Raw genomic sequence first — 20,000 nt, 5'->3', positions numbered from 1 at the left:
CAGTGAGGGAGTTTTTTCAGGGTGTTTTATGATTTTGAATGCCTCTGTAAGTTGGTTAAATTTGAGGATGTTGGGCAATTCTAGCCATCCCAGTGTTTTTAGATTTAGGCAGTGATGGGTGCGGTAGGGTAGTCCGGTAATGAATCTAGCTATGTGGTTATAGGTAGTGGATAGTTTATTAAGCTCTTTCTTGTGAAGGAAGGAGAATATTGGGGAGGCATAGAGGAGTGTGGGTAGGAGGTGGGTACGGGCAATGGTTAGTTTGGTGTGGGGGGTTAAAAATTTCTTTATTTTATACATGGACCCAAGTTTCTTGTTAAGTGATTTAATGGCCTGGTTTACATGGATGTCGAATCTCAGTTTGTGGTCAATTGTCACTCCAAGTAGTTTAGTGTGGGTGACAGGATAAATTTTGGTACCGTTATTAGAGGACACAATGAAGGTTGAGGTGGGGGTATGGGGAGGTTCCGTGCCATAAGAAGTCGCTGGGGAGGGGTAGAATAGGAGCAATTTGGTTTTAGTTGGATTAAGTAGGAGTTTTAGATCTGAAAACCATTTTTCGACAATAGAAAAGCAGTTTTGGGTTGTGACTTGGAGTTTGGTGAGAGAGTCGTCCGAGCAGATAAGAGTGGAGTCATCTGCATATTGTATGCAGGTGGCTTTGGGGAGGATAGAGTGTAGACCATTAATAAAGACGGAGAAAAGAAGGGGACCGAGAATAGATCCTTGGGGACACCGATGTTCGTGGGGAGTAGGTCTGAAATCTTGTTTTGCCACTGTACCGCCTGTTTTCTGCCTGTGAGGTATGCATTAAACCAATTTATGGTAGTTTTGCTAAGATTAAAAGTTTCCAATGTATGGAGCAGTTGGTTGTGGTTGACCATATCGAAGGCTTTCGATAGGTCTAGAAAGAGCAGAGGAAATTAGTTTGTTATTCGGTTGAGGTTAATTGAATCAACAAAGGAGAGGAGAGCCGTGGTTGTGCTATGATGGGGGAAACCGTGTTGGGTGTTGGACAGGAGGTTATTTTGTGTGAGGTGGGTGATGAGTTGCTTGTGAATGCAGCGTTCCAAAATTTTAGATAGGGGAGAGAATGGCTATGGGTCTATAGTTTGTTGTGGCAGTGGATAACCCTCCTTTGTGGAGAGGAATGATATCTGAGATTTTCCAGATTGAGGGAATAGAGGCTTCAGCAATTGACCGGTTGATTAAGATTGATACAGGGTAGGCTATGGCATCAGAAGCTATTTGTAAGTATTTGGCTGGAAGTAAGTCAGCCGCTAGGGTGGTTGGTTTAAGTTTTTTTAGGTGGGTACGAATGTAGTAGGTGGAGGTGGGTTTTAAATTAAAGGCAGTTTGAGTGGGGTAGGTAGTTGGGGTGGGAGCCACAGGGGGTGAAGTGAGCTGACTAGCAAGGGACTGGATGGTCTCAGTAAAAAAGGAATTAAAGGTGTTAGCTATTTCACTGGGATTTTTGTCCATGAGTGATTCTGGTGTGGGGGTAGTGGATTTGCCTGGATGGAGGAGGTGATTGAAACTTGCCCAGAATTTATTGGGATTATTTTGATATTTGTCTTGTAGGTGACAGAAATATTGTTTTTTGTCAGACATAACGGCAGCTTTGGTTGAGTTTCTAAGCTGAAGAAACTTGATGCGATCTAGAGGGGTTTTAGTGGTTCTCCATTTGTTCCAGGCCTGGTCTCTGAGTTTAATTTTAGTTTTAGAATCATTAGTTAGCCAAGGTGCAATACGTTCCTTAGTTCTAATGAGTCGCTTGGGAGCGTGAGAGTCAAGTATTTTAAGGAAGGTGTCATTAAAGTATGACACGCTCTGATCTAAGGGTAGAGTTTTTAGGATGGACCAGTTACAAGCACGGAGGTCAGCAAGGAATTGATCAGGGACAAAATTCTTGCTGTTTCTGACTAATCTGGTGAGGGGGGGGTTTGTAGTTGTGCATTTGTTTTAATAATAAAAGTGATAAGGTGGTCACTAAGGTCGTTAGGGAGGGTCCCTGAGGTATAGTTGGAAGGATTCTTGTTAGTAAGAATCCAGTCTATGATGCTCTCCTTTTGTTGGGCATTTCCAATTCTAGTGGGGAATGAATAAGTTGGGAAAATCCATGTAAGTTAATGGGGAGTGGATTGAGTTGGGAGGAGTAGAGACAGCAGTCGATGTTAACATCTCCTAAAATAATCGTTTCCTGGGGATAGAAGGTGGAAAGCCAACTCAGAGTTTGTTCAAGGGATTCGGAATTGTTGCCTGGAGGGAGATATATGACTAGGAGATTAATACTTTTTTGGTTGTTTAGGGATAGCTTCAGGGCAAGTAATTCCTGGTTATGGACTTTGGAGGTTGGAGTGGATTCCTAATGATATTCAAGGAGTTCTTGAACATGACTGCTATTCCACCGCCTTTTTAGTGGTTCTGTCGGCTCTGAGGATGTTATACCCAGGTGGGATGACTTCCTCATCCTTAGTGCTAGGTTTGAGCCAAGTTTCTGAGAGACACATGATGTCAGGGAGTGGGTTGCAAGTAGAGCATGCAAGCTGTGTACTTTGTTATTAATACTTCTTAGGTTAAGGTGAAGCATCGTAGGGAGCCTGCTGGACTTATAGCAGTGTTCAGAGGGTTTGGGTCAATGTTAGTGGTGGGGCCTGGGTTAGGTGGATGTCACCATCTTTGTTATGGATTTTTAAATAATCCAGAAATCTTTGGAGTTTCATTAGAAGTTTAAGATGTCCCTTTATTGAGGATGTTTTCGGTACCAGAGGGTAGGGTGGATATTGTTGGAGCACACATTAATAGCAGGGTGATGAGAGGGTTGAATGAATTTGGAGGAGTCATGGGAGTGCAGGGAGGTCTGACCATAAGGGAAGTAGGTGCTACCTGGGTCAAGGGTATCATATCTAGTTACCAGATAAGATAAGGTAAGTAGTATTGTTGTGAGGAGAACATACTAATAGTGATTTTATTCATGTTGAGGGGGGGTAGGTAGTGTTAGCTGTGGGAACTACCTTGCTGCAAGTTGGTGAGTACTGGAGGAAGGAGGAGGGAGGAGGAAGTGACAGTGGGAGGGAAAAGGGGTGGGCGGACTGGGGGAGTAGACTTTGTATTGAAGACTGGTGGAGAAAGGGAGGAAGTGGTACCGGGTGAGGGACAGTCGTAATTGGATGGTGGTAAGGGGGATGGGCTTAGCGTCCAATAAATGTAGAGGTACTGGGGCAGGTGGGAATAGGGGCAGGAGGGGCGGAGCGAGCCCGAGCGTAGCGAGGGCGGAGCGGGGCTTACACCGCAGGGATTTCTTCAGGTTTAAAGGTATTTAACAGCAGGTATAAAAATACTGGTATGTAACAGCAGGTTTAAAAATACTGTTTTTATGATTTTTCAATAAAGTAAGTTCTTTTTGCAGTAGGTACGTGATATAAAACACGTTTAGGCTGGTCGGTGCTTTACCTTGGGCAACTACTAGGTGTTTTGATTTAGAGTCAAACACAGTCTTTTTAGTGCATTCGCACTTGGAGTGTCTTCTCTGGTCGGCGGTAATGAGTTTGGAACCCGGCGGGTGGTATTTAAGCTTGGGGGCTGCCTAAAGTAGAGAAATAAGGAAAGAAGATAACTGACGTTAGTATAAATTAATCTTACTTATGGTAAGAGCCATAGGGAGGCATAAACATAGAATTGCCAGTTTCAGACTATTTTAACACTGGTGCTAAGCACGTTTCCAGCAAATAGGAAATGCTATAAACAAAATCAGCAAGGTTTAAACTGTGGTTGTGCATACTCAGAAGCAACACGCACTCTTTAAACAGAACACTAAACAGAGTACGGTGCTTAGTTTTATCACTTGTTCAGACCTAAATCTATGTACAAATCAATACTGCAAAGCAGCGACTTCCAACATATAGGAAATGCTGTAAACAAAGATGTAGCAAAGTTTAAACTTTGGTTGCGTGCTCCGTGGGCAGCACGCGCTCTTTTAATAGTACACTACACAGAGTACTATGCCCAGTTTTATCACTTGTTCAGACCTAAATCTAAGTAACAGCAAGATTTTAGATGCAGCAGTTCAAAATCAGTTCAAAATAACAGTTACGACAAGTTTACACGCCCGCATTGAGCAGTGTGCTTAGGCAGAAGTCTAAACGCTCAATTAAACATCAGTACAGTGTGATAATTAGGTACTGTATAGTTGCGCTCTTTAAAGCGAGCTCTAAATGAGTACAATGACAAAATACAAACAAATGTTCTCAATTTCCCGTTAAAATGGGTAAATGCAGCAAGGTAGGAATTAGTATACAACCTACCCTAATGATGGGAGAAGCGTCCGTGTAGTATACAGATCTAACCCAACACTATTCCTCTAATCAGTCGAGAGGCGGAAATACCACATGGGAGTAATGAAACCTCGCGGGCTTACACCGCAGGGATTTCTTCAGGTTTAAAGGTATTTAACAGCAGGTATAAAAATACTGGTATGTAACAGCAGGTTTAAAAATACTGTTTTATGATTTTTCAATAAAGTAAGTTCTTTTGCAGTAGGTACGTGATATAAAACACGTTTAGGCTGGTCGGTGCTTTACCTTGGGCAACTACTAGGTGTTTTGATTTAGAGTCAAACACAGTCTTTTAGTGCATTCGCACTTGGAGTGTCTTCTCTGGTCGGCGGTAATGAGTTGGGATCCCGCGGGTGGTATTTAAGCTTGGGGCTGCCTAAAGTAGAGAAATAAGGAAAGAAGATAACTGACGTTAGTATAAATTAATCTTACTTATGGTAAGAGCCATAGGGAGGCATAAACATAGAATTGCCAGTTTCAGACTATTTTAACACTGGTGCTAAGCACGTTTCCAGCAAATAGGAAATGCTATAAACAAAATCAGCAAGGTTTAAACTGTGGTTGTGCGTACTCAGAAGCAACACGCACTCTTTAAACAGAACACTAAACAGAGTACGGTGCTTAGTTTTATCACTTGTTCAGACCTAAATCTATGTACAAATCAATACTGCAAAGCAGCGACTTCCAACATATAGGAAATGCTGTAAACAAAGATGTAGCAAAGTTTAAACTTTGGTTGCGTGCTCGTGGGCAGCACGCTCTTTAATAGTACACTACACAGAGTACTATGCCCAGTTTTATCACTTGTTCAGACCTAAATCTAAGTAACAGCAAGATTTTAGATGCAGCAGTTCAAAATCAGTTCAAAATAACAGTTACGACAAGTTTACACGCCGCATTGAGCAGTGTGCTTAGGCAGAAGTCTAAACGCTCAATTAAACATCAGTACAGTGTGATAATTAGGTACTGTATAGTTGCGCTCTTTAAAGCGAGCTCTAAATGAGTACAATGACAAAATACAAACAAATGTTCTCAATTTCCCGTTAAAATGGGTAAATGCAGCAAGGTAGGAATTAGTATACAACCTACCCTAATGATGGGAGAAGCGTCCGTGTAGTATACAGATCTAACCCAACACTATTCCTCTAATCAGTCGTAGGCGGAAATACCACATGGGAGTAATGAAACCTCGCGGGCTTACACCGCAGGGATTTCTTCAGGTTTAAAGGTATTTAACAGCAGGTATAAAAATACTGGTATGTAACAGCAGGTTTAAAAATACTGTTTTTATGATTTTTCAATAAAGTAAGTTCTTTTTGCAGTAGGTACGTGATATAAAACACGTTCAGGCTGGTCGGTGCTTTACCTTGGGCAACTACTAGGTGTTTTGATTTAGAGTCAAACACAGTCTTTTTAGTGCATTCGCACTTGGAGTGTCTTCTCTGGTCGGCGGTAATGAGTTGGGATCCCGCGGGGTGGTATTTAAGCTTGGGGGCTGCCTAAAGTAGAGAAATAAGGAAAGAAGATAACTGACGTTAGTATAAATTAATCTTACTTATGGTAAGAGCCATAGGGAGGCATAAACATAGAATTGCCAGTTTCAGACTATTTTAACACTGGTGCTAAGCACGTTTCCAGCAAATAGGAAATGCTATAAACAAAATCAGCAAGGTTTAAACTGTGGTTGTGCGTACTCAGAAGCAACACGCACTCTTTAAACAGAACACTAAACAGAGTACGGTGCTTAGTTTTATCACTTGTTCAGACCTAAATCTATGTACAAATCAATACTGCAAAGCAGCGACTTCCAACATATAGGAAATGCTGTAAACAAAGATGTAGCAAAGTTTAAACTTTGGTTAAGCGTGCTCCGTGGGCAGCACGCGCTCTTTAAATAGTACACTACACAGAGTACTATGCCCAGTTTTATCACTTGTTCAGACCTAAATCTAAGTAACAGCAAGATTTTAGATGCAGCAGTTCAAAATCAGTTCAAAATAACAGTTACGACAAGTTTACACGCTCGCATTGAGCAGTGTGCTTAGGCAGAAGTCTAAACGCTCAATTAAACATCAGTACAGTGTGATAATTAGGTACTGTATAGTTGCGCGCTCTTTAAAGCGAGCTCTAAATGAGTACAATGACAAAATACAAACAAATGTTCTCAATTTCCCCGTTAAAATGGGTAAATGCAGCAAGGTAGGAATTAGTATACAACCTACCCTAATGATGGGAGAAGCGTCCGTGTAGTATACAGATCTAACCCAACACTATTCCTCTAATCAGTCGTAGAGGCGGAAATACCACATGGGAGTAATGAAACCTCGCGGGCTTACACCGCAGGGATTTCTTCAGGTTTAAAGGTATTTAACAGCAGGTATAAAAATACTGGTATGTAACAGCAGGTTTAAAAATACTGTTTTTATGATTTTTCAATAAAGTAAGTTCTTTTTGCAGTAGGCGTGATATAAAACACGTTTAGGCTGGTCGGTGCTTTACCTTGGGCAACTACTAGGTGTTTTGATTTAGAGTCAAACACAGTCTTTTTAGTGCATTCGCACTTGGAGTGTCTTCTCTGGTCGGCGGTAATGAGTTGGGATCCCGCGGGGTGGTATTTAAGCTTGGGGGCTGCCTAAAGTAGAGAAATAAGGAAAGAAGATAACTGACGTTAGTATAAATTAATCTTACTTATGGTAAGAGCCATAGGGAGGCATAAACATAGAATTGCCAGTTTCAGACTATTTTAACACTGGTGCTAAGCACGTTTCCAGCAAATAGGAAATGCTATAAACAAAATCAGCAAGGTTTAAACTGTGGTTGTGCGTACTCAGAAGCAACACGCACTCTTTAAACAGAACACTAAACAGAGTACGGTGCTTAGTTTTATCACTTGTTCAGACCTAAATCTATGTACAAATCAATACTGCAAAGCAGCGACTTCCAACATATAGGAAATGCTGTAAACAAAGATGTAGCAAAGTTTAAACTTTGGTTAAGCGTGCTCCGTGGGCAGCACGCTCTTTTAATAGTACACTACACAGAGTACTATGCCCAGTTTTATCACTTGTTCAGACCTAAATCTAAGTAACAGCAAGATTTTAGATGCAGCAGTTCAAAATCAGTTCAAAATAACAGTTACGACAAGTTTACGCCGCATTGAGCAGTGTGCTTAGGCAGAAGTCTAAACGCTCAATTAAACATCAGTACAGTGTGATAATTAGGTACTGTATAGTTGCGCTCTTTAAAGCGAGCTCTAAATGAGTACAATGACAAAATACAAACAAATGTTCTCAATTTCCCGTTAAAATGGGTAAATGCAGCAAGGTAGGAATTAGTATACAACCTACCCTAATGATGGGAGAAGCGTCCGTGTAGTATACAGATCTAACCCAACACTATTCCTCTAATCAGTCGAGAGGCGGAAATACCACATGGGAGTAATGAAACCTCGGGCTTACACCGCAGGGATTTCTTCAGGTTTAAAGGTATTTAACAGCAGGTATAAAAATACTGGTATGTAACAGCAGGTTTAAAAATACTGTTTTATGATTTTTCAATAAAGTAAGTTCTTTTTGCAGTAGGTGCGTGATATAAAACACGTTTAGGCTGGTCGGTGCTTTACCTTGGGCAACTACTAGGTGTTTTGATTTAGAGTCAAACACAGTCTTTTTAGTGCATTCGCACTTGGAGTGTCTTCTCTGGTCGGCGGTAATGAGTTGGGATCCCGGGTGGTATTTAAGCTTGGGGCTGCCTAAAGTAGAGAAATAAGGAAAGAAGATAACTGACGTTAGTATAAATTAATCTTACTTATGGTAAGAGCCATAGGGAGGCATAAACATAGAATTGCCAGTTTCAGACTATTTTAACACTGGTGCTAAGCACGCTTCCAGCAAATAGGAAATGCTATAAACAAAATCAGCAAGGTTTAAACTGTGGTTGTGCGTACTCAGAAGCAACACGCACTCTTTAAACAGAACACTAAACAGAGTACGGTGCTTAGTTTTATCACTTGTTCAGACCTAAATCTATGTACAAATCAATACTGCAAAGCAGCGACTTCCAACATATAGGAAATGCTGTAAACAAAGATGTAGCAAAGTTTAAACTTTGGTTAAGCGTGCTCGTGGGCAGCACGCTCTTTTAATAGTACACTACACAGAGTACTATGCCCAGTTTTATCACTTGTTCAGACCTAAATCTAAGTAACAGCAAGATTTTAGATGCAGCAGTTCAAAATCAGTTCAAAATAACAGTTACGACAAGTTTACACTCGCATTGAGCAGTGTGCTTAGGCAGAAGTCTAAATGCTCAATTAAACATCAGTACAGTGTGATAATTAGGTACTGTATAGTTGCGCTCTTTAAAGCGAGCTCTAAATGAGTACAATGACAAAATACAAACAAATGTTCTCAATTTCCCGTTAAAATGGGTAAATGCAGCAAGGTAGGAATTAGTATACAACCTACCCTAATGATGGGAGAAGCGTCCGTGTAGTATACAGATCTAACCCAACACTATTCCTCTAATCAGTCGAGAGGCGGAAATACCACATGGGAGTAATGAAACCTCGGGCTTACACCGCAGGGATTTCTTCAGGTTTAAAGGTATTTAACAGCAGGTATAAAAATACTGGTATGTAACAGCAGGTTTAAAAATACTGTTTTATGATTTTTCAATAAAGTAAGTTCTTTTGCAGTAGGTACGTGATATAAAACACGTTTAGGCTGGTCGGTGCTTTACCTTGGGCAACTACTAGGTGTTTTGATTTAGAGTCAAACACAGTCTTTTTAGTGCATTCGCACTTGGAGTGTCTTCTCTGGTCGGCGGTAATGAGTTGGGATCCCGGGTGGTATTTAAGCTTGGGGCTGCCTAAAGTAGAGAAATAAGGAAAGAAGATAACTGACGTTAGTATAAATTAATCTTACTTATGGTAAGAGCCATAGGGAGGCATAAACATAGAATTGCCAGTTTCAGACTATTTTAACACTGGTGCTAAGCACGCTTCCAGCAAATAGGAAATGCTATAAACAAAATCAGCAAGGTTTAAACTGTGGTTGTGCGTACTCAGAAGCAACACGCACTCTTTAAACAGAACACTAAACAGAGTACGGTGCTTAGTTTTATCACTTGTTCAGACCTAAATCTATGTACAAATCAATACTGCAAAGCAGCGACTTCCAACATATAGGAAATGCTGTAAACAAAGATGTAGCAAAGTTTAAACTTTGGTTAAGCGTGCTCGTGGGCAGCACGCTCTTTAATAGTACACTACACAGAGTACTATGCCCAGTTTTATCACTTGTTCAGACCTAAATCTAAGTAACAGCAAGATTTTAGATGCAGCAGTTCAAAATCAGTTCAAAATAACAGTTACGACAAGTTTACACGCCGCATTGAGCAGTGTGCTTAGGCAGAAGTCTAAACGCTCAATTAAACATCAGTACAGTGTGATAATTAGGTACTGTATAGTTGCGCTCTTTAAAGCGAGCTCTAAATGAGTACAATGACAAAATACAAACAAATGTTCTCAATTTCCCGTTAAAATGGGTAAATGCAGCAAGGTAGGAATTAGTATACAACCTACCCTAATGATGGGAGAAGCGTCCGTGTAGTATACAGATCTAACCCAACACTATTCCTCTAATCAGTCGTAGGCGGAAATACAACATGGGAGTAATGAAACCTCGGGCTTACACCGCAGGGATTTCTTCAGGTTTAAAGGTATTTAACAGCAGGTATAAAAATACTGGTATGTAACAGCAGGTTTAAAAATACTGTTTTATGATTTTCAATAAAGTAAGTTCTATTTGCAGTAGGTACGTGATATAAAACACGTTTAGGCTGGTCGGTGCTTTACCTTGGGCAACTACTAGGAGTTTTGATTTAGAGTCAAACACAGTCTTTTAAGTGCATTCGCACTTGGAGTGTCTTCTCTGGTCGGCGGTAATGAGTTGGGATCCCGCGGGGTGGTATTTAAGCTTGGGGGCTGCCTAAAGTAGAGAAATAAGGAAAGAAGATAACTGACGTTAGTATAAATTAATCTTACTTATGGTAAGAGCCATAGGGAGGCATAAACATAGAATTGCCAGTTTCAGACTATTTTAACACTGGTGCTAAGCACGTTTCCAGCAAATAGGAAATGCTATAAACAAAATCAGCAAGGTTTAAACTGTGGTTGTGCGTACTCAGAAGCAACACGCACTCTTTAAACAGAACACTAAACAGAGTACGGTGCTTAGTTTTATCACTTGTTCAGACCTAAATCTATGTACAAATCAATACTGCAAAGCAGCGACTTCCAACATATAGGAAATGCTGTAAACAAAGATGTAGCAAAGTTTAAACTTTGGTTGCGTGCTCCGTGGGCAGCACGCGCTCTTTTAATAGTACACTACACAGAGTACTATGCCCAGTTTTATCACTTGTTCAGACCTAAATCTAAGTAACAGCAAGATTTTAGATGCAGCAGTTCAAAATCAGTTCAAAATAACAGTTACGACAAGTTTACATGCTCGCATTGAGCAGTGTGCTTAGGCAGAAGTCTAAACGCTCAATTAAACATCAGTACAGTGTGATAATTAGGTACTGTATAGTTGCGCGCTCTTTAAAGCGAGCTCTAAATGAGTACAATGACAAAATACAAACAAATGTTCTCAATTTCCCCATTAAAATGGGTAAATGCAGCAAGGTAGGAATTAGTATACAACCTACCCTAATGATGGGAGAAGCGTCCGTGTAGTATACAGATCTAACCCAACACTATTCCTCTAATCAGTCGAGGCGGAAATACCACATGGGAGTAATGAAACCTCGCGGGCTTACACCGCAGGGATTTCTTCAGGTTTAAAGGTATTTAACAGCAGGTATAAAAATACTGGTATGTAACAGCAGGTTTAAAAATACTGTTTTTATGATTTTTCAATAAAGTAAGTTCTTTTTGCAGTAGGTACGTGATATAAAACACGTTTAGGCTGGTCGGTGCTTTACCTTGGGCAACTACTAGGTGTTTTGATTTAGAGTCAAACACAGTCTTTTTAGTGCATTCGCACTTGGAGTGTCTTCTCTGGTCGGCGGTAATGAGTTGGGATCCCGCAGGGTGGTATTTAAGCTTGGGGGCTGCCTAAAGTAGAGAAATAAGGAAAGAAGATAACTGACGTTAGTATAAATTAATCTTACTTATGGTAAGAGCCATAGGGAGGCATAAACATAGAATTGCCAGTTTCAGACTATTTTAACACTGGTGCTAAGCACGCTTCCAGCAAATGGGAAATGCTATAAACAAAATCAGCAAGGTTTAAACTGTGGTTGTGCGTACTCAGAAGCAACACGCACTCTTTAAACAGAACACTAAACAGAGTACGGTGCTTAGTTTTATCACTTGTTCAGACCTAAATCTATGTACAAATCAATACTGCAAAGCAGCGACTTCCAACATATAGGAAATGCTGTAAACAAAGATGTAGCAAAGTTTAAACTTTGGTTAAGCGTGCTCCGTGGGCAGCACGCGCTCTTTTAATAGTACACTACACAGAGTACTATGCCCAGTTTTATCACTTGTTCAGACCTAAATCTAAGTAACAGCAAGATTTTAGATGCAGCAGTTCAAAATCAGTTCAAAATAACAGTTACGACAAGTTTACACGCTCGCATTGAGCAGTGTGCTTAGGCAGAAGTCTAAACGCTCAATTAAACATCAGTACAGTGTGATAATTAGGTACTGTATAGTTGCGCGCTCTTTAAAGCGAGCTCTAAATGAGTACAATGACAAAATACAAACAAATGTTCTCAATTTCCCCGTTAAAATGGGTAAATGCAGCAAGGTAGGAATTAGTATACAACCTACCCTAATGATGGGAGAAGCGTCCGTGTAGTATACAGATCTAACCCAACACTATTCCTCTAATCAGTCGTAGAGGCGGAAATACCACATGGGAGTAATGAAACCTCGCGGGCTTACACCGCAGGGATTTCTTCAGGTTTAAAGGTATTTAACAGCAGGTATAAAAATACTGGTATGTAACAGCAGGTTTAAAAATACTGTTTTTATGATTTTTCAATAAAGTAAGTTCTTTTTGCAGTAGGTACGTGATATAAAACACGCTTAGGCTGGTCGGTGCTTTACCTTGGGCAACTACTAGGTGTTTTGATTTAGAGTCAAACACAGTCTTTTAGTGCATTCGCACTTGGAGTGTCTTCTCTGGTCGGCGGTAATGAGTTGGGATCCCGCTGGGTGGTATTTAAGCTTGGGGCTGCCTAAAGTAGAGAAATAAGGAAAGAAGATAACTGACGTTAGTATAAATTAATCTTACTTATGGTAAGAGCCATAGGGAGGCATAAACATAGAATTGCCAGTTTCAGACTATTTTAACACTGGTGCTAAGCACGTTTCCAGCAAATAGGAAATGCTATAAACAAAATCAGCAAGGTTTAAACTGTGGTTGTGCGTACTCAGAAGCAACACGCACTCTTTAAACAGAACACTAAACAGAGTACGGTGCTTAGTTTTATCACTTGTTCAGACCTAAATCTATGTACAAATCAATACTGCAAAGCAGCGACTTCCAACATATAGGAAATGCTGTAAACAAAGATGTAGCAAAGTTTAAACTTTGGTTGCGTGCTCCGTGGGCAGCACGCGCTCTTTTAATAGTACACTACACAGAGTACTATGCCCAGTTTTATCACTTGTTCAGACCTAAATCTAAGTAACAGCAAGATTTTAGATGCAGCAGTTCAAAATCAGTTCAAAATAACAGTTACGACAAGTTTACACGCCGCATTGAGCAGTGTGCTTAGGCAGAAGTCTAAACGCTCAATTAAACATCAGTACAGTGTGATAATTAGGTACTGTATAGTTGCGCTCTTTAAAGCGAGCTCTAAATGAGTACAATGACAAAATACAAACAAATGTTCTCAATTTCCCCGTTAAAATGGGTAAATGCAGCAAGGTAGGAATTAGTATACAACCTACCCTAATGATGGGAGAAGCGTCCGTGTAGTATACAGATCTAACCCAACACTATTCCTCTAATCAGTCGTAGAGGCGGAAATACCACATGGGAGTAATGAAACCTCGCGGGCTTACACCGCAGGGATTTCTTCAGGTTTAAAGGTATTTAACAGCAGGTATAAAAATACTGGTATGTAACAGCAGGTTTAAAAATACTGTTTTTATGATTTTTCAATAAAGTAAGTTCTTTTTGCAGTAGGTACGTGATATAAAACACGTTTAGGCTGGTCGGTGCTTTACCTTGGGCAACTACTAGGTGTTTTGATTTAGAGTCAAACACAGTCTTTTTAGTGCATTCGCACTTGGAGTGTCTTCTCTGGTCGGTAATGAGTTGGGATCCCGGGGTGGTATTTAAGCTTGGGGCTGCCTAAAGTAGAGAAATAAGGAAAGAAGATAACTGACGTTAGTATAAATTAATCTTACTTATGGTAAGAGCCATAGGGAGGCATAAACATAGAATTGCCAGTTTCAGACTATTTTAACACTGGTGCTAAGCACGTTTCCAGCAAATAGGAAATGCTATAAACAAAATCAGCAAGGTTTAAACTGTGGTTGTGCGTACTCAGAAGCAACACGCACTCTTTAAACAGAACACTAAACAGAGTACGGTGCTTAGTTTTATCACTTGTTCAGACCTAAATCTATGTACAAATCAATACTGCAAAGCAGCGACTTCCAACATATAGGAAATGCTGTAAACAAAGATGTAGCAAAGTTTAAACTTTGGTTAAGCGTGCTCGTGGGCAGCACGCGCTCTTTTAATAGTACACTACACAGAGTACTATGCCCAGTTTTATCACTTGTTCAGACCTAAATCTAAGTAACAGCAAGATTTTAGATGCAGCAGTTCAAAATCAGTTCAAAATAACAGTTACGACAAGTTTACACGCCGCATTGAGCAGTGTGCTTAGGCAGAAGTCTAAACGCTCAATTAAACATCAGTACAGTGTGATAATTAGGTACTGTATAGTTGCGCGCTCTTTAAAGCGAGCTCTAAATGAGTACAATGACAAAATACAAACAAATGTTCTCAATTTCCCCGTTAAAATGGGTAAATGCAGCAAGGTAGGAATTAGTATACAACCTACCCTAATGATGGGAGAAGCGTCCGTGTAGTATACAGATCTAACCCAACACTATTCCTCTAATCAGTCGTAGAGGCGGAAATACCACATGGGAGTAATGAAACCTCGCGGGCTTACACCGCAGGGATTTCTTCAGGTTTAAAGGTATTTAACAGCAGGTATAAAAATACTGGTATGTAACAGCAGGTTTAAAATACTGTTTTTATGATTTTTCAATAAAGTAAGTTCTTTTTGCAGTAGGTACGTGATATAAAACACGTTTAGGCTGGTCGGTGCTTTACCTTGGGCAACTACTAGGTGTTTTGATTTAGAGTCAAACACAGTCTTTTTAGTGCATTCGCACTTGGAGTGTCTTCTCTGGTCGGCGGTAATGAGTTGGGATCCCGGGTGGTATTTAAGCTTGGGGCTGCCTAAAGTAGAGAAATAAGGAAAGAAGATAACTGACGTTAGTATAAATTAATCTTACTTATGGTAAGAGCCATAGGGAGGCATAAACATAGAATTGCCAGTTTCAGACTATTTTAACACTGGTGCTAAGCACGTTTCCAGCAAATAGGAAATGCTATAAACAAAATCAGCAAGGTTTAAACTGTGGTTGTGCGTACTCAGAAGCAACACGCACTCTTTAAACAGAACACTAAACAGAGTACGGTGCTTAGTTTTATCACTTGTTCAGACCTAAATCTATGTACAAATCAATACTGCAAAGCAGCGACTTCCAACATATAGGAAATGCTGTAAACAAAGATGTAGCAAAGTTTAAACTTTGGTTAAGCGTGCTCGTGGGCAGCACGCCATCTTTAATAGTGCACTACACAGAGTACTATGCCCAGTTTTATCACTTGTTCAGACCTAAATCTAAGTAACAGCAAGATTTTAGATGCAGCAGTTCAAAATCAGTTCAAAATAACAGTTACGACAAGTTTACACACTCGCATTGAGCAGTGTGCTTAGGCAGAAGTCTAAACGCTCAATTAAACATCAGTACAGTGTGATAATTAGGTACTGTATAGTTGCGCGCTCTTTAAAGCGAGCTCTAAATGAGCACAATGACAAAATACAAACAAATGTTCTCAATTTCCCCGTTAAAATGGGTAAATGCAGCAAGGTAGGAATTAGTATACAACCTACCCTAATGATGGGAGAAGCGTCCGTGTAGTATACAGATCTAACCCAACACTATTCCTCTAATCAGTCGTAGAGGCGGAAATACCACATGGGAGTAATGAAACCTCGCGGGCTTACACCGCAGGGATTTCTTCAGGTTTAAAGGTATTTAACAGCAGGTATAAAAATACTGGTATGTAACAGCAGGTTTAAAAATACTGTTTTTATGATTTTTCAATAAAGTAAGTTCTTTTTGCAGTAGGTACGTGATATAAAACACGTTTAAGCTGGTCGGTGCTTTACCTTGGGCAACTACTAGGTGTTTTGATTTAGAGTCAAACACAGTCTTTTAGTGCATTCGCACTTGGAGTGTCTTCTCTGGTCGGCGGTAATGAGTTGGGATCCCGCGGGGTGGTATTTAAGCTTGGGGGCTGCCTAAAGTAGAGAAATAAGGAAAGAAGATAACTGACGTTAGTATAAATTAATCTTACTTATGGTAAGAGCCATAGGGAGGCATAAACATAGAATTGCCAGTTTCAGACTATTTTAACACTGGTGCTAAGCACGTTTCCAGCAAATAGGAAATGCTATAAACAAAATCAGCAAGGTTTAAACTGTGGTTGTGCGTGCTCAGAAGCAACACGCACTCTTTAAACAGAACACTAAACAGAGTACGGTGCTTAGTTTTATCACTTGTTCAGACCTAAATCTATGTACAAATCAATACTGCAAAGCAGCGACTTCCAACATATAGGAAATGCTGTAAACAAAGATGTAGCAAAGTTTAAACTTTGGTTGCGTGCTCGTGGGCAGCACGCTCTTTTAATAGTACACTACACAGAGTACTATGCCCAGTTTTATCACTTGTTCAGACCTAAATCTAAGTAACAGCAAGATTTTAGATGCAGCAGTTCAAAATCAGTTCAAAATAACAGTTACGACAAGTTTACACGCGCATTGAGCAGTGTGCTTAGGCAGAAGTCTAAACGCTCAATTAAACATCAGTACAGTGTGATAATTAGGTACTGTATAGTTGCGCTCTTTAAAGCGAGCTCTAAATGAGTACAATGACAAAATACAAACAAATGTTCTCAATTTCCCCGTTAAAATGGGTAAATGCAGCAAGGTAGGAATTAGTATACAACCTACCCTAATGATGGGAGAAGCGTCCGTGTAGTATACAGATCTAACCCAACACTATTCCTCTAATCAGTCGAGGCGGAAATACCACATGGGAGTAATGAAACCTCGCGGGCTTACACATGAGGGATTTCTTCAGGTTTAAAGGTATTTAACAGCAGGTATAAAAATACTGGTATGTAACAGCAGGTTTAAAAATACTGTTTTTATGATTTTCAATAAAGTAAGTTCTTTTGCAGTAGGTACGTGATATAAAACACGTTTAGGCTGGTCGGTGCTTTACCTTGGGCAACTACTAGGTGTTTTGATTTAGAGTCAAACACAGTCTTTTTAGTGCATTCGCACTTGGAGTGTCTTCTCTGGTCGGCGGTAATGAGTTGGGATCCCGCGGGGTGGTATTTAAGCTTGGGGGCTGCCTAAAGTAGAGAAATAAGGAAAGAAGATAACTGGCGTTAGTATAAATTAATCTTACTTATGGTAAGAGCCATAGGGAGGCATAAACATAGAATTGCCAGTTTCAGACTATTTTAACACTGGTGCTAAGCACGTTTCCAGCAAATAGGAAATGCTATAAACAAAATCAGCAAGGTTTAAACTGTGGTTGTGCGTACTCAGAAGCAACACGCACTCTTTAAACAGAACACTAAACAGAGTACGGTGCTTAGTTTTATCACTTGTTCAGACCTAAATCTATGTACAAATCAATACTGCAAAGCAGCGACTTCCAACATATAGGAAATGCTGTAAACAAAGATGTAGCAAAGTTTAAACTTTGGTTAAAGCGTGCTCGTGGGCAGCACGCTCTTTAATAGTACACTACACAGAGTACTATGCCCAGTTTTATCACTTGTTCAGACCTAAATCTAAGTAACAGCAAGATTTTAGATGCAGCAGTTCAAAATCAGTTCAAAATAACAGTTACGACAAGTTTACGCCGCATTGAGCAGTGTGCTTAGGCAGAAGTCTAAACGCTCAATTAAACATCAGTACAGTGTGATAATTACGTACTGTATAGTTGCGCGCTCTTTAAAGCGAGCTCTAAATGAGTACAATGACAAAATACAAACAAATGTTCTCAATTTCCCCGTTAAAATGGGTAAATGCAGCAAGGTAGGAATTAGTATACAACCTACCCTAATGATGGGAGAAGCGTCCGTGTAGTATACAGATCTAACCCAACACTATTCCTCTAATCAGTCGAGGCGAAATACCACATGGGAGTAATGAAACCTCGGGCTTACACCGCAGGGATTTCTTCAGGTTTAAAGGTATTTAACAGCAGGTATAAAAATACTGGTATGTAACAGCAGGTTTAAAAATACTGTTTTTATGATTTTTCAATAAAGTAAGTTCTTTTTGCAGTAGGTACGTGATATAAAACACGTTTAGGCTGGTCGGTGCTTTACCTTGGGCAACTACTAGGTGTTTTGATTTAGAGTCAAACACAGTCTTTTTAGTGCATTCGCACTTGGAGTGTCTTCTCTGGTCGGCGGTAATGAGTTGGGATCCCGTGTATTGGTATTTAAGCTTGGGGCTGCCTAAAGTAGAGAAATAAGGAAAGAAGATAACTGACGTTAGTATAAATTAATCTTACTTATGGTAAGAGCCATAGGGAGGCATAAACATAGAATTGCCAGTTTCAGACTATTTTAACACTGGTGCTAAGCACGTTTCCAGCAAATAGGAAATGCTATAAACAAAATCAGCAAGGTTTAAACTGTGGTTGTGCGTACTCAGAAGCAACACGCACTCTTTAAACAGAACACTAAACAGAGTACGGTGCTTAGTTTTATCACTTGTTCAGACCTAAATCTATGTACAAATCAATACTGCAAAGCAGCGACTTCCAACATATAGGAAATGCTGTAAACAAAGATGTAGCAAAGTTTAAACTTTGGTTAAGCGTGCTCTGTGGGCAGCACGCGCTCTTTAAATAGTACACTACACAGAGTACTATGCCCAGTTTTATCACTTGTTCAGACCTAAATCTAAGTAACAGCAAGATTTTAGATGCAGCAGTTCAAAATCAGTTCAAAATAACAGTTACGACAAGTTTACACGCTCGCATTGAGCAGTGTGCTTAGGCAGAAGTCTAAACGCTCAATTAAACATCAGTACAGTGTGATAATTAGGTACTGTATAGTTGCGCTCTTTAAAGCGAGCTCTAAATGAGTACAATGACAAAATACAAACAAATGTTCTCAATTCCCCGTTAAAATGGGTAAATGCAGCAAGGTAGGAATTAGTATACAACCTACCCTAATGATGGGAGAAGCGTCCGTGTAGTATACAGATCTAACCCAACACTATTCCTCTAATCAGTCGAGAGGCGGAAATACCACATGGGAGTAATGAAACCTCGGGCTTACACCGCAGGGATTTCTTCAGGTTTAAAGGTATTTAACAGCAGGTATAAAAATACTGGTATGTAACAGCAGGTTTAAAAATACTGTTTTTATGATTTTTCAATAAAGTAAGTTCTTTTTGCAGTAGGTACGTGATGTAAAACACGTTTAGGCTGGTCGGTGCTTTACCTTGGGCAACTACTAGGTGTTTTGATTTAGAGTCAAACACAGTCTTTTTAGTGCATTCGCACTTGGAGTGTCTTCTCTGGTCGGCGGTAATGAGTTGGGATCCCGCGGGGTGGTATTTAAGCTTGGGGGCTGCCCGTTAATATAAAATGCCCTGCCCCCGAGTATCCATGGGATCATCATTCTGTTGCAGGGAAGGTAAGCAATAAAACATTGTTTTATTCATTATAGCAACAGCCGGGTTTTGTGAAAACACCAGATCATCTGCTTTTCTTGAATCCTGAATCCCCTTAGAGGTGATGTTGTAACATATCCCACTGGTCTTTCATCTTTATTTGCTATATTAACAAGATGTGCCAGCATATCTGTGGATTCAACACATTTCACAGACATGCCCTATCATTTGAAAGCAGTTTTTAAGAAGACTCTTGATACACTACATTTCCTGAAGTGGGAGTCACTAAATGCTTTCTCTATAGATGATGCCGTCTCTTGAGTTCAGTAAGTTCTTCATAGGTGTTCTAAACACAATAGCCTTCTCAGAATAAAAAGAGTCAAAGCCTGTCTGGCCCCATGGTTATCCTTATCAACCAAGCAACTCATGAAACAAAGTGGCAACGCATGGAAGTTCTTTGGTTAGCAGAATGCAACAGATTCCTTTGCACAGACTTACGTCTCTTAATTCCTGATTTCCATAATTGCTCAGTCTGGGTCCCTCCCTTAAACATAAAAGTGGCTGGTTATACGCCTCATAGAAGCGTTCCCTTATATAAATATAAATATTTCTACAAAA

General features: G+C 40.0%; 2 long non-coding RNA genes across 2 annotated transcripts; both read right to left on the bottom strand.

The window, feature by feature from the left end:
- Positions 1–5,693: 5,693 nt before the first annotated feature.
- Positions 5,694–8,043, bottom strand: LOC122807528. Its single transcript, XR_006365693.1, has 3 exons — positions 7,957–8,043; positions 6,834–6,966; positions 5,694–5,833 (listed from the first exon to the last, which is right to left on the bottom strand). It is a non-coding gene; the product is annotated as an uncharacterized LOC122807528 (long non-coding RNA).
- Positions 8,044–15,917: 7,874 nt separating this feature from the next.
- On the bottom strand, positions 15,918–18,169 carry LOC122807527. The gene is made up of 3 exons (XR_006365692.1): positions 18,083–18,169; positions 16,960–17,092; positions 15,918–15,971 (listed from the first exon to the last, which is right to left on the bottom strand). It is a non-coding gene; the product is annotated as an uncharacterized LOC122807527 (long non-coding RNA).
- Between the last annotated feature and the right edge of the window lie 1,831 nt (positions 18,170–20,000).

This window comes from Protopterus annectens, chromosome 7.part1, assembly GCF_019279795.1.
Source record: "Protopterus annectens isolate FY-2018-M chromosome 7.part1, PAN1.0, whole genome shotgun sequence".
NCBI classification, from domain to species: Eukaryota; Metazoa; Chordata; order Ceratodontiformes; family Protopteridae; genus Protopterus; species Protopterus annectens.
Note: the sequence above shows the minus strand (reverse complement) of the source record. Positions and strands in the feature narration are given on the sequence as shown.